The sequence below is a fragment of the Penaeus monodon genome, chromosome 13 (assembly GCF_015228065.2).
Source record: "Penaeus monodon isolate SGIC_2016 chromosome 13, NSTDA_Pmon_1, whole genome shotgun sequence".
NCBI lineage: Eukaryota > Metazoa > Arthropoda > Malacostraca > Decapoda > Penaeidae > Penaeus > Penaeus monodon.
Genome location: NC_051398.1, coordinates 24,062,690 through 24,076,027, shown reverse-complemented (window position 1 = coordinate 24,076,027; position 13,338 = coordinate 24,062,690).

Below are 13,338 nucleotides of genomic sequence, written 5' to 3'. Positions count from 1 at the left end.
TTCCTTTGGATTAGGGTATCCAGTTCTTTAGATTATTTCTTCATAAGGTTTTTGGCAGCACCTGTGGTCAAGGTTTGCCTCACCCCTTTTAGGCTGTCCCATTCCAGGATCCTGGGAGTACCTTTTTAATTTTTGGGTTGACCTGTGGAACTAGTTTCCACAGGTTCCCTTGGAAGGTTCAGGATTTCTTTGCCTAGGCAAAGGAGGGACCTGAGCCTTTGCTTCAGGGGCATTCTGTCTAGCAGCGGAGGCTCCTGTGGATGTGGTGACAGCTGGAGCTGTCACCGTTGAGGCCTCGGAGCCTTGCCTGATGGCTCCAAAGACCTTACTTTGGGAGGAGGAGTCTCCTCAATAGACCCCTCACTCTACTCCATTTTGGTGGAAAAATTCACAGAGGCAGTGTCAGCAATTGGAACTGAGGTTTAGAGGAAGTGGCAGAGTGTGTGCTGTAAGAAGCATTGGAGGGCAAGGGTTGGTGGGGAAGGAGGATGGGCTAGAAAACCCAAGCAAAGGACCTACCTGGCTGTGCAAACAGCACACGGGCACGTCGCTTTGCCCTGGAAAACTAACTTTCTCCTTGCTCTTATTACCAATACTTCCTTTTCAAATTTGACCTTTTACATTGCTTTAAAGAAGCTTCATGAGCTTTTGCAGTGGTAACAGCATATTGGAAACCCGGGACAGTTGTCATCTTGATGACCTGTTGTACCACACTTACACATACTCTTGGTTGTCCCTTTCTTTAAAACGGCATGAGTTGGCTCCATGCCCATAACCTCGGCAGTGGAAGCCCCGCATAGGGTTGGGCACATAAAGGGTTTTCCCTTTAGGTGGTACCATGCTAACTTAACCGATTCTGGAAGGACTAATGTGTTAAAGTTAGAAGAAGAGTGGTTCAACTTTCTTCCTAAAACGTTTTTTTGCTGCCACTACATTAAAATTCTCTAGTTCCTCTAACAGTTTCTCCTCAGAATACCTCATCAGGTCTCGGGAAAAAACTATTCCCTTACACTGATTGAGGGTTTTGTGAGGAGAGCATGAAACTTGAGCCCAGGAATGTTGCATATCGCACGCAGACGACACTCTCGTCTGGGACGAAACCTCACTATAGGCTACCATCTCGCTGTGGGTGATGCGAGGATCACGTTTAAAATACTTAACTATTTTCCGATGAACCTCAAAAATGTCAAGATCCATGATGATACACCAATCAATGGTCTTCACTACCAGGTATTACTATATGAAATGCTTTCGTATTACCAGGTAAGATCTCCTTAGTGGATTGAGGAGGACTTTTCCCTTCTTACCTGGTTTTGGGAGCCCGGGAACCATTACGATTCCCCTTTGCCCTTTGGAAGCTGGAATAGTTCCAGAGTGACAACGTGTGATTTTCCAGAGAGAATGATCGAGGGATTGCGCAGGTCGTCAGGGAGAGAACTAGATCTTTGTAAATTTGTAGTACTCATACAAATTAGAATTCTTCATTTCGTCACCCCCCACCACCCTGGAGTCCAATGAGGGAAGCTATAGTTGGGGTTCAAAATCTCCCAACAGCCACAGGGGTAATGAGGAAATATACGCAGCCACTATTACAGTACTGATGGCAGTCGCGGGACCTATGCGTTACCGACTGAATAGTGCCTGCTTGACCCTAGCCATATTTGACCAGCCGATTGACTTGACCGGGCCTTGATCAAGCCACCCGTTTAACCACAATAAAGGACCAAAGAGGTGTGTTGCTAGCTGCAGGGCGCAGCATGCAGCATCGCTCAACCCCCCAGGACTCCTGTCTCCTGGTAATACGAGATTTCCACGCACGGCAAAACAACGTGGAAGAGTTCCCTGGTCCAAGATGGAAGAACCAGGGGTCAGTACACCATCCCCTTTTATAGGCCTTTGGGGGCACCAGGAAGCCATTTTGTCTTTATCCCTCACTGGGGGACCCCTCCAGTATGGGTAGCCCTCTGGTCCAGCTCACCAGATCATTGGGACCTCAAGCCCCCCCACCGCGGCAAGGCGGCTTCCGTTAGGGGGGTATTTACGTCTGAACACCTAATTATCTACCAACTAGCGTCACTACTTGCCCATATGAAACTATTTTTTGAAAATTGTAACTGACTTGACAAAGACCGTGTTACAGGCGAGTGATCACCCCCCATAACCAATAACAAATAACCGCGCAAGGGAAAGAAACCCAACCGCAGGACGGATAGAAGTCAGGCCAGGTAATGACCAAATTCAAGGTGTTGACCGAGAACAGGTGATCCTTCCTTCCCTTCTACCGCCCCTGTCCCAAAATTTCCCCCAATCCATTACAAACCAATAATAGTAGAAAAAGAAGCAAACAAACAAATCACCAGTCACAAGTCCTGTTTTAAAGGGGATAATACAGCCCCTGCACTGAAAATGTTACAGGTGAGTGATCACAACCTATAGCTAATGAGGTGACACGATCAATATGATAGCCCGATGTCAGTTGTCGCTGACGACCCACCTCCATCATCACTCCCCTCCTCCCCCATATGCCTTTACATTCAATATGCCTTTATTATGACTCTCAAGCTTACACAAAACACACGCCTAAGAGGCGATAACACAAATAACAGGCTTAAAGTTTCTGTGTAAATGTAAATGCGATAACCAATATTTCATACTTTGCACGTTTCATACTTATAAAACACGATATAACCCTTTTATATATAAATGCCTAAAGGAATCAACTTGATGTTTTACAATCTACAATGCAACTTAGGAAATATATTTAGTTTTCCCTTAAGACCCATACGTATAACTATATACAGACGAGCGTATCCTTCCATAAGAGATCGCATAACAATACATCCTCGTTTTATGATGATATCAGCACAGAAAGTGGACTAGCTCTTCAGCAATTTACTCCCCCTCCTCGAAATTGTCTATAGTATCTGACTACACGTATATAGAAGAAAAAGAACGATGCAACGGTAACAAATATTGTTTGCGTATTCAGGCACCACTTATAAAGTAATACATGCATATATTTTCTTAAATCTTTTACAAAGAGAGAAATATCTTTACGTCTACACTGAATAAAACTTGCTACTCGACCTCTTCCATATTTTCTGAAGAACTTTAAAATACAAGCATGCCCAAAAGAAGAAAACATCCTTCACCTATAATTTTCAAATATGCCACTAGTTGCTGCAGTGACGAAAACTGTTAAAGACCCATGTAAACTATTTCTATCTTCAAAAATAAAAAAAGAAGGTTTTGATTAATTGTTAACACATTTTCCTTCTTTTATGAAATATGAAAAAAATGAGGTAAAATAATATAACTTGTTTGCCCCTCATGTTATAATGCTTTTATAATTGTTTGCATATTGGACAAAGACACACACACAAATTAGCCTAAAGCAGAGATTTTTGACCATGGGTATTTTTACCAGAGGGACTAAAAATATACATGACACCCGCGATGCGATAGATCTTAGCAGGCAACATGCAAATTTCCAACAGATAATGTTTCATGTGTTTTTTTTCATCTTTTCTTAAACCAAGATATCAACAACTATATATTACTTTTCCTAATCAAAACATTCTTTGCAAAATATATAAAAATAAAGGTACTTTATTTTTCCTGTTATGCGTCTACATCAGATATTCTTGTTTTTACCGGGTAGTAAAAGTGTATACTACGAGCAACATACAGTCGAAGAGGTATGTTATAGAGAAAGGGTTGAAAATCACAGCCCTAAAAGGGTAAAAAAGGCGAGAAACCCCAAGCATTTGAAATGACAATGTTGGGAACAAAAAAAAAAAAATATCACATACCTCATAATAAGGAGGAAAAAACTTCTTTTACCTAACTAAAAAAAAAAAAAAGCCTTTTATTCAAATACAAGGGGATTGAAGTATTTGTGTATGAGCAGAGCATTTTCAGACCTGGAAATAAATGGCAAAATGTAACACATATCTATTTCTGCCATCCTTAACAAAAAAGCCAATGGTTCATACATGTTCTAAAGCCTTTTATCTAAAGGTGTCCTCCTAAACTTGATGATCTCCAGTTTGTACCCAGATGACGGACGTCAGCGAATACCCCTACTCGTCACGAGATAATCCAACATACAATGACCATTAAGGGACGGGGGAAGTGAGGAAGGGGCGGACAATAGAGCAACGCCAGGGAGGTATTTTTCTCGCCTACTTTCGTGAAGAACTGGCATAGTCAAGAATATTACCCGGAAATCACAAAACCCCCAGTCCCTTTGACTAAGGTAAATCCTCATGTTCTAGATAGGTAGAGAGTTCTAGAAGGGCTTGCCTCAGTTGCTGGTCCTCGCACCACATCCTTCTACACACCTGTTCGTTCCGCTAACTCACGCCCCGTCCTCCCTATCAACTATGTCATCGCATTTACATTTACACAGAAACTTTAAGCCTGTTATTTGTGTTATCGCCTCTTAGGACGTGTGTTTGTGTAAGCTTGAAATCATAATAAAGGCATATTGAGGCATAAAGGCTATGGGGGAGGAGGGGGAGTGATGATGGAGGTGGGGTCGTCAGCGACAACTGACATGGGCTATCATATTTATCGTGTCACGCTCATTAGCTATAGGTGTGATCACTCATCTGTAAACACTTCAGTGCAGAGCTGTATTATCTCCTTAAGCAGGATTGACTGGTGATTTGTTTGTTTGCTTCTTTTTCTTACTATTATTGGTTTGTAATGGGATAGGAGGAATGTGGGGCAGGGGCGGTAGGAAGGGAAAGGAAGGGTCAACCCGTTCTCGGGTCAACACCTTTAATTTTGGTCATTACCTGGCCTGAACTTCTATCCGTCCTGCGGTTGGGTTCTTTCCCTTGCGCGGTTATTTGTTTTTGGTTATGAGGGGTGATCACTCGTCTGTAACACGGTCATTTGTCAAGTCAGTTACAAGTTCAAACAATAGTTATTCATATGGGCAAGTAGTGATGCTAGTTGGTAGATAATTAGGTGTTCAGGCGTAAATATGAGGGGGAAACCCATCTTTGACCTGGTGTAGATACCTTGAAAACCCTATTAATGCTCTCTAAATAGAATAAAACCAGCGTCATTTCAATCTATTAGGTAATTAACCTTTTAGTTTTATAAGTATGAAACGTGCAAAGGTATGAAATATTTGTTATCTCATTTACATTTACAGAGAAAATTTAAGCCTGTTATTTGTGTTATCACTTCTTAGGGCGTATGTTTGTGTAAGCTTGAGTCATAATAAAGTACAACAAGAATTTCATGATCCTTTTCAATAAACTATATTTTCATTATGAAGATGTCTTTGGGATGCAATAATGGTTGTATAAAAACGTTAAAATATGAGAGGAGGTCGCAGGGCTTATCAGTCGTTCTGCGAATTAAGTAATTTCTTTGAATTATTCTTATTAGGTCCTGCACCTTTGTTATTATGCATTTGTAAAAAAATAAAGATCTGATAATCATCTTTTGCTGATTATTTCATCATCCACCTTAACCCACCGACCTCAACCGACCCATTAATAAAAAAAATAGAACAAAAATATATAAAAAAAAATAAAATTTAAAAAAAATAAAAAATAAAAAAAAAAAAAAAAAAATAACAAAAAAAAAAAAAAAAAAAAACAAAAAAAAAATAAAAAATTAAATAAAAAACGTATAAAAAATTAATGAAAAAAGATAATAACAATTAAAAAATATTACACTCTGCAAGAAGAGGTGGTTGTTTATGTGTTCAGCGTAAAAACGAGGGGAAACCCGTCCTTGGACCTGGTTGTAGATACTTGAAACCCGATTATGTTTCGCCTAAATAGAATAAAACCAGCGACTTTTCAATCTATAGCAATTTAACCCGGTTAGGTTTTATAGAGCAGAAAGGTCCAACATATGACAAGTGGTAATCGCTTTACATTTTATACAAATGTAGCCTGTTATTTGGGTTAGTTCATTTTCCTTAAGAGGGTGGTCCACTCGTCTGTACAGGGTCCATTCTCGATCCGGGTACAAGTTCAAACCGAAAATATTGCCGGGGCGGTTGGAGGGAGGAGGGGTGATGAGGAGGTGGGTCCTCAGTGAACCTGCATTGGGTTAGCTTATGATTGCCTCATTCATTAGGAGGGGTTAAATCACTGCACTTCATGCAGGGCTGTATTTACTCTAAAGTAGACTTGTGATTTTTGGGTTTGTTTGCATCTGTTTAGTACTATATTGCTTTGGGTAGGGAGGAGTGGGGTCAGGGGCGGTAGAATGGAAATGAGGTTTGTTTGGAGAGGAGAGGGTAGGGGTTAGAGCACCCTTTAGTGTGTGTATTAACATCCATTAGAGGGACATTTATGTATTATGATTTAATTAGAGGGAGAGCATTCGTCGGTAACGGTCAATTCTCGATCCAGGTAACAAGTTTTAAACATGGTTAATATTGTCTGTTGGGGGTGGAGGGTATGAAAGAGGGTGGTGGTTGTGGTGTGTGGTGTGTGTGTGTGTGTATGTGTGTGTGGTGGTTGGTTGTGGTGGTGGGGGTGTGTGTGGGTGTGTGAGTGTGTTGGTGTTGTGTGTGTGTCTGTGTGGGTGTGTGTGTTGGTGTTGTTGTGTGTGGGGGTGTGGGGGTGGGTGGGGTGTGTCTGTGTCTTGTTTGTGTGGCCAGCCATTGTCGTAGTGTTTATCAATCACAAATAAAAGCATATAGTGTTAACGAGTTTTTAATAATCCTTTACACTTAATGGTATTCTTATCTCTGGTACAAGTGGAGAGAGAGGCAGAAATTATCGGGCATTCCATACCTGGTGACCGGATTATTATGATTTGTTGACAGTTTCAGAGTCATAGAGAACTGTTTTCCCTCCGTCATGTAACATAACAATCCCGTCCGGGTACAAGTTTAAACCATGGTGGAATAATTGCGGTGTGGTGGGGGGGAGCCCACTGGTGAGTCATCTTAGCATCTGCCTACGGTTCATGATTCGTTACGGATTATTGGTCCATCTTTCCTGTTAGGATGTACTATTTGGACTGGCAAGTGGGTGTGCTAGTAATAATTAGCTAACGTCCTGGTGTTACCCCTCGTGATCATTAACCTGTTTTTCACTCTCGACAAGTTTGGGATTACGCGTTGATCATTGATCTATGTCACTCTTCATTGGAGGAGATCCTCGTCCGTACATCACTGGCTATGAAAGTTAATGATTTTCGGATACGGATATTGGATTAGTTTATCACGTTCACTTGTCATCTTTCTGTAATGATGCCCCATTTTTCAACCGCAAGGTGTGCGCTGTTTGCCATCGTTTAGCCTATGGTGCTATGTGGTATGCCTAGTCGCGATCATTAACCTGACTTTCACTCCGATACGGTTGTGTGGTTACGCTTGTTGGATCATTAATCTTGTACCTGTTCCACCTGGCATTGGAGGATACTCGTCTGTAAACAATCATTAGTTTTCATTTTTCTCTATGATGCTCATGTACGCAACATAAAATGCAGCATGGGGAAAGGAGGTTTAATATGTCCGGGTATTGATATTTTTGTGGACATTGGTTTCGGTTTTGCGTTTTGTGGGTTTCCGTCAAGGTACCTTATTACTCACGGTCACTGACCTACTCACATTCTGTTACTATGTTATGTATTGCGTTCGGTCCTACATAATATATTACTAATAGATATATATATATTTATAGATATATTAATAATGATAATATAAATTCTACCACACACACACACACACACACACAGCACCACGCAACACCACACACACACACACCACACACACACACACACACACACGTCTATATGTATACATATAATATATATATTATTAGAATAATATATATATATATATATATATTATATATATAATATATATTTATAGTGTGGTGTGTTGTTTGTGTGCTTGTGTGTGTGGTGTGTGTTTGGTTGTGTTTTGTTGTGTCGGTGTGTGTGGGTGTGTGTGGGTGTGTGGGTGTGTGTGGGTGTGTGTGGGGTGTGTGTGTGTGTGTGAGTGTGTGTGTTTTGTAAGGTGGTGTAATGTGTGGTGTGTATATATAAAGAAATAAATAAATGAGTATATATATACATATTTCGCATATATATTAATATAATATCTATAGAGATATAACTATAATCTTATTATATAGTAATATTATATACATTTATATATACTATATATAATATACTATTAATTTAATGATATCTATAAAGATATATATATATTGTATATTATGGTATATGAATATATATATATATGATAAAATAAGAGATATATATAGAGATATAGATATACATTATAATATGCTAATGATATATATATCTATATATATAATATATATCTATGTATATGATTAATATATGAATATAATAATATATTATATATATATATATGTAGAATAAGATATATATATGGAGTATCTATTAGATATGTATCTGTATGTGTGCGTGGATTTATCTATGTAGTAATAACTACCACACCATGACGCACACCCAAAACACCAATATATACTATATCTATATCATATATATAATATTTAAAAATAGAACTATATATATATATATATACATATATATATATAAGATATATATATATCTATATAGTATATATATAGATGTATAATTAGCCATGTATTTATATAATACATCCAGTGTGTGTGGTGTGTGTGTGTGTGTGTGTGGGTTGGGGTGTGTGGGAGTGTGTGTGTGTGGGGTGTTTTGTGTGCGCTGTGTGTTTGTGCTCGGGTGTGTTGTTTGTGTGGTGTTGTGTGTGTGAGTGTGTGTGTGTTTTTGCTTATGTGGGGGTATGTTGTTGTGGTGTGGTGTAAACCTCACATAAATAAATACTATATAATCAGATCTATATATAGATCTATATATATAATAGGTATTATCACAAATCACACTATATAATCATCGATCTACTATTCATACCTCTATATCGCTCATCTCTCTAATCCATAATAACCGTTATCTATACCTATATATCTATATCTATCTATATATATGTATATAATATATCTATATATATCTCCTACATACATATCTACTATATATTCCTATATATAATATATCACAATATAGCTTATTATACAGAGCTCTCTATATAAAGATTAGCCTAGACTCTCTCTCGCTCTATTATGGTATATCTCTATGTCTATGCCTATCTACAACACAATCTCTATATCTATCGCTGATCTCTTCTTTCTCTCTCTCTCTTCTCCTCTCCCTTTTCTCATACCCAATACACAATCTGTCTGCCTCCCCACCCCCCCCCCCCCCCCCCCACACCCACACCCTCACCCCCCCCCCCCATGTCTATCTAACATATCCTTATACGATCTATCGCTAGATATATCTGTCGCATTGTTTATCATGGTATAGTCTGTGGGCGGGGGTTTAGACGAGGAGTATACGGACAGACCCCGCCAAATACACACACACACAAATATATGAGAGATATGGCCGTATTTTATTAGTTAATAGAGCATCTGAATATATTATATATAGATTAATATCTAGATACAATAGAGATACATATATATATATATATAGATTATATATATAGGCTATTCTAATTATCTGAGTTGAGAGAGATATTATATAGCATATAATAATGCTGATATATATAGATACAAAACCTAAAAGACTAATATATATACGCGACACAAGATATAGATAGCTATCTAGATCTCTAAGATATCTATATATAGATTTTATATAGTATAGATTCGATAGATATATATCGAGATATAATAGATAGTATATATCCATTATATAATCTTTCCTATAGAAACATCCACACACCTCACACTTATTATATAGATAGTTAATATAGATAATTATAATAAGATGATAGCATCCTCATAATCCCGGTAGGCTCATGGTTTGACAGCCGTGGACCTCTCCACCATCCTTCGCCACTCAAACTACGATCTTGCCCTTCGTCTTTTCCACTTGTACCATCGACCAGCCCGCAAATTCTTTGATGTTGTCGCTCAGTTCCGTGTCTCCGTTTGCCGCGTCCACTTTGCCTATCACCATCCCTGTCAGCCAGTTTTTCTCAATACTTTTACCTTCGCATCACTGACCATAAACCTTAATTTCCTTGTGTTCAAGATGCCAACAGCCTGTCTTTATAATTTTTTTCTCAGCAAACACTGTCTCTTTCTTTTCTTTTCTGGCCTTAAATACTCTTATTTCGTCCTGAACACCACATTTCAAAACTAGGAACCTGTTTCTTGTCTATCTTCTGCAGCACCCAACACTCAGAACCATATGACGCAATTAGGAAAACAAATGAGTTTCATAACCTCAGTTTGTCCGTAGGTAATGCTCGGTCTTTCCGATATTATGAGAGCACTGTGGCGTTTTTTTGGCAATGGTAATTCTTCTTTTGATCTCCGGTGATCATCATATATAGTAGTTAAACAGCTCCAGAAAGTGAACGCGTTCCTCATTTTCCACACCACTCTCCCTTTGATTGTCAACGATTCTCTCGGTCACTGCCGTTTCTGCGCATCTTCATGAATTTAGTTCTTGGGCATTAAGAACAAGCCAGCCTTTCCGCTTGGCTTCCTCTAACCTGATCTAGGAGGTGGTGTAGTTCATGATACGGCTGGCAAGTAAAACGTATATCATTCGCCGTAGCTCAGATTTGGATATTTGGTATACTCCAACATCTACAGTTCCTTCAAACATTCCTTTAGAGCCCTTCTATGTTTCAGATATATAAAAAAGGTGCGGGACATAAGCGCAACCTTTGTCGTACTCCCTTGTTGACGTCGAAGTCCTCAAACCTTCTGTTACCCATAAGTTTTCTTACGTTTCTTTGTTTGTTGGTCATACATGGCTTTTAGTAGTTGGATTTGTGGGTGGAACTCTCATATCGTCATGTTATTCCGAGATATCGTGCTCAAGAGTATCAAAAGCCTTTCGATAATTGATTTTGAACACAGAAACCTGCTTGTTCGTCTTGCAAGTCTTTCGCGTACGGCAACTTCAGGCTTTCAACAAAATTTTGCTGCTGTTGACTTATAAATGCAATTGTCCTGATAGTGTTGCAATTGAGTGTGGTCCACCATTTTTTTAGGTAGGGAGTAAAGCACTGAGTTTACCCCAGTTCTTGCCATCTTCATTCCACATTTCGGACAAGTGTGTAGAAGAGGATTCAACACTTTCGCCAGCATTTTTGATTGTTCTGCGTTATTTCATCTAGTCCCCGGCTCTTGTTATTCTTTAATTCTTTATGGCTTTTGAATAACTTCTCTGGCATGCATGGTCTAATTATGTTGTTGTGAGATTTTATTGTTCTTTTGTAAGTTGAACAATATTTGATTCCATCTATCTTTGACTTCTTTTGTCCATCACCTAACAAGTCCATCTTCAGTTTGATAGTGTCCATTGTTTGTTTTCAATTTTCGTGTGACTGTTTCGTACCTCCTTGGTAAATTTATTATGGACGAACAGTTTTCAATTCTCTGACATGGTTCTTTCAATATTTTTTTCCTTATCTCGTCGCAATAGAATCTTTGAATATTTGTAATTTTGTTTTTTTGTAAATTACTTCTTCAACTGGATTATCATACCCTTTGATTTTGGCACTTCTTGTTTCAATTTTCCCTTATGTTCTTCAGAATCCAGCCTGGGAATTGGTCCTTTTTCTTTTTGGCGATAGTTTCGTAACAGTGCTTATCATTAGTCGTTTCCTCTTCCCACAACTCATATTGGTGTTTTATCATGCTTCACAATTGATTGATTAATTCAAATTGTTTTGACACTGTATTCTGTAATTGTTTTAAGGCGTTTTGTAGTCGAGCTTTAGAGTGGTGTTGGACGCTCCATCTTTTTTGGAGTCGTATTTGAAAGTCGATAATTAGTAGTTATGTCACTAGTTGCAGTCGGCACTCAGGTCCTTGTCTTGGGCATTTTTTAACGCACCTTTTCCATTTCTGATTCAACACAATGTAGTCAATTTGGTTGCGTGTTCTTTTGTCTGGTGAAAACATGGAAAAAAAGTGTACGTGTCTTGGGTGGTGTTGGAAACAATGTGTTGGCTTGTACTAGATGAGTTGTACTACCCGATTCATAAAAATCTTCACCTCTTTTTCATTTATATCTCCAATCCGAATTTTTCCACAGGTGTCATTTTTAGATCATTTGTGCCTAGCTTTGGCGTTGAGGTCTCCCATGAGTACTTTTACATCTCTGTTTAAGGGATTGTGTCTTAACGTTTCCTTGGAAGTGTTATAAAAAATCCATTTCCTCATCACTTTGCAATGTTGGTTTGGTGCATAGCATTGTATAATACTGACGACGCCAGTGGGTCTTTGTACTCTGGGCGAAACATGTGTTAGCCTTACGTAACCCTGGCAAACATGCACGCTACTGGCTGTGAAGCTGGGGTAGCGGAGGAACCACCGAGAGACTGAGTTGGTTCTGCTCCTGTGAATACCTCGTGTGTGCCCTTGTGACCTAATATCACTGTGTGTTTGCCCTGTTTAAGCTGTATCGTTCAGTGTGACATGCTGGTTTCCCCCTTTTTTTGTTGCCTGTAGAAATGTACGGGTAACTACTTGTGTAAAATAAGGAAAGACTGTCCATTTGGGTGTTTTTTGTGCCCTGCCTTCACCACTTGGCGTTACCCCTCGTGTGTTCTGGGATCTGGGGTGGCTTGGTGCCCTCTTGGAGCTGTTCAGTGTTTCACGAACCCTGGAATGCACGCCGTCCTGCCTACCCGCCTGTGTGGGGGCAGCGATGACAGTGGGCGGCGTAACAATGGTGTCAGAAGTGGGATTTGGCGATTGAAATCAGTGAAACACCAATTATCATGTCGTCCAACAGATGTCGGCTATGACTGAGGCATCCATTAGTACGCCGAGCCAGATGGACCTGATCCTGCCATGCTGCGGGTAGAGGGAGAATGGCACAAAGCTAAGAGCAGCACAGAGGCACGGTTGGAAAGGACAGGCCACCTCTCGTCGGATGCAGGCAAGGGAAGGCAGAGACCAGTTTCTGCCTACTTTTTGCGTGCTACAGAGCAATCTGCATCTGTGGAAGATGGAACTCAGCAGTCACCGACAGCCTGCAACAGGCTGGAAAGTGTGAACTGATGGCAGGATGTGCAGACTCTGAATGGCTAGGGTTCAAGGGCCTGATGGAGGAAGTGAAGGCGAAAGTGGCGTCATGAGGTAGTAACGTTGCAAGCAGAGAAGGCAGACGAGGTTCTGGCAAACAGATGCCATGAGTATCAATTTACTGGTGTCTGCTGGGTCCGGCAGGAAACCCCCGGGCCTCGCAGCATCTTGCGTGTCGGAGCCATGGCGCTGCAGAAGTGCTGGGGACCCATCGGAACTGCTCCCTTGG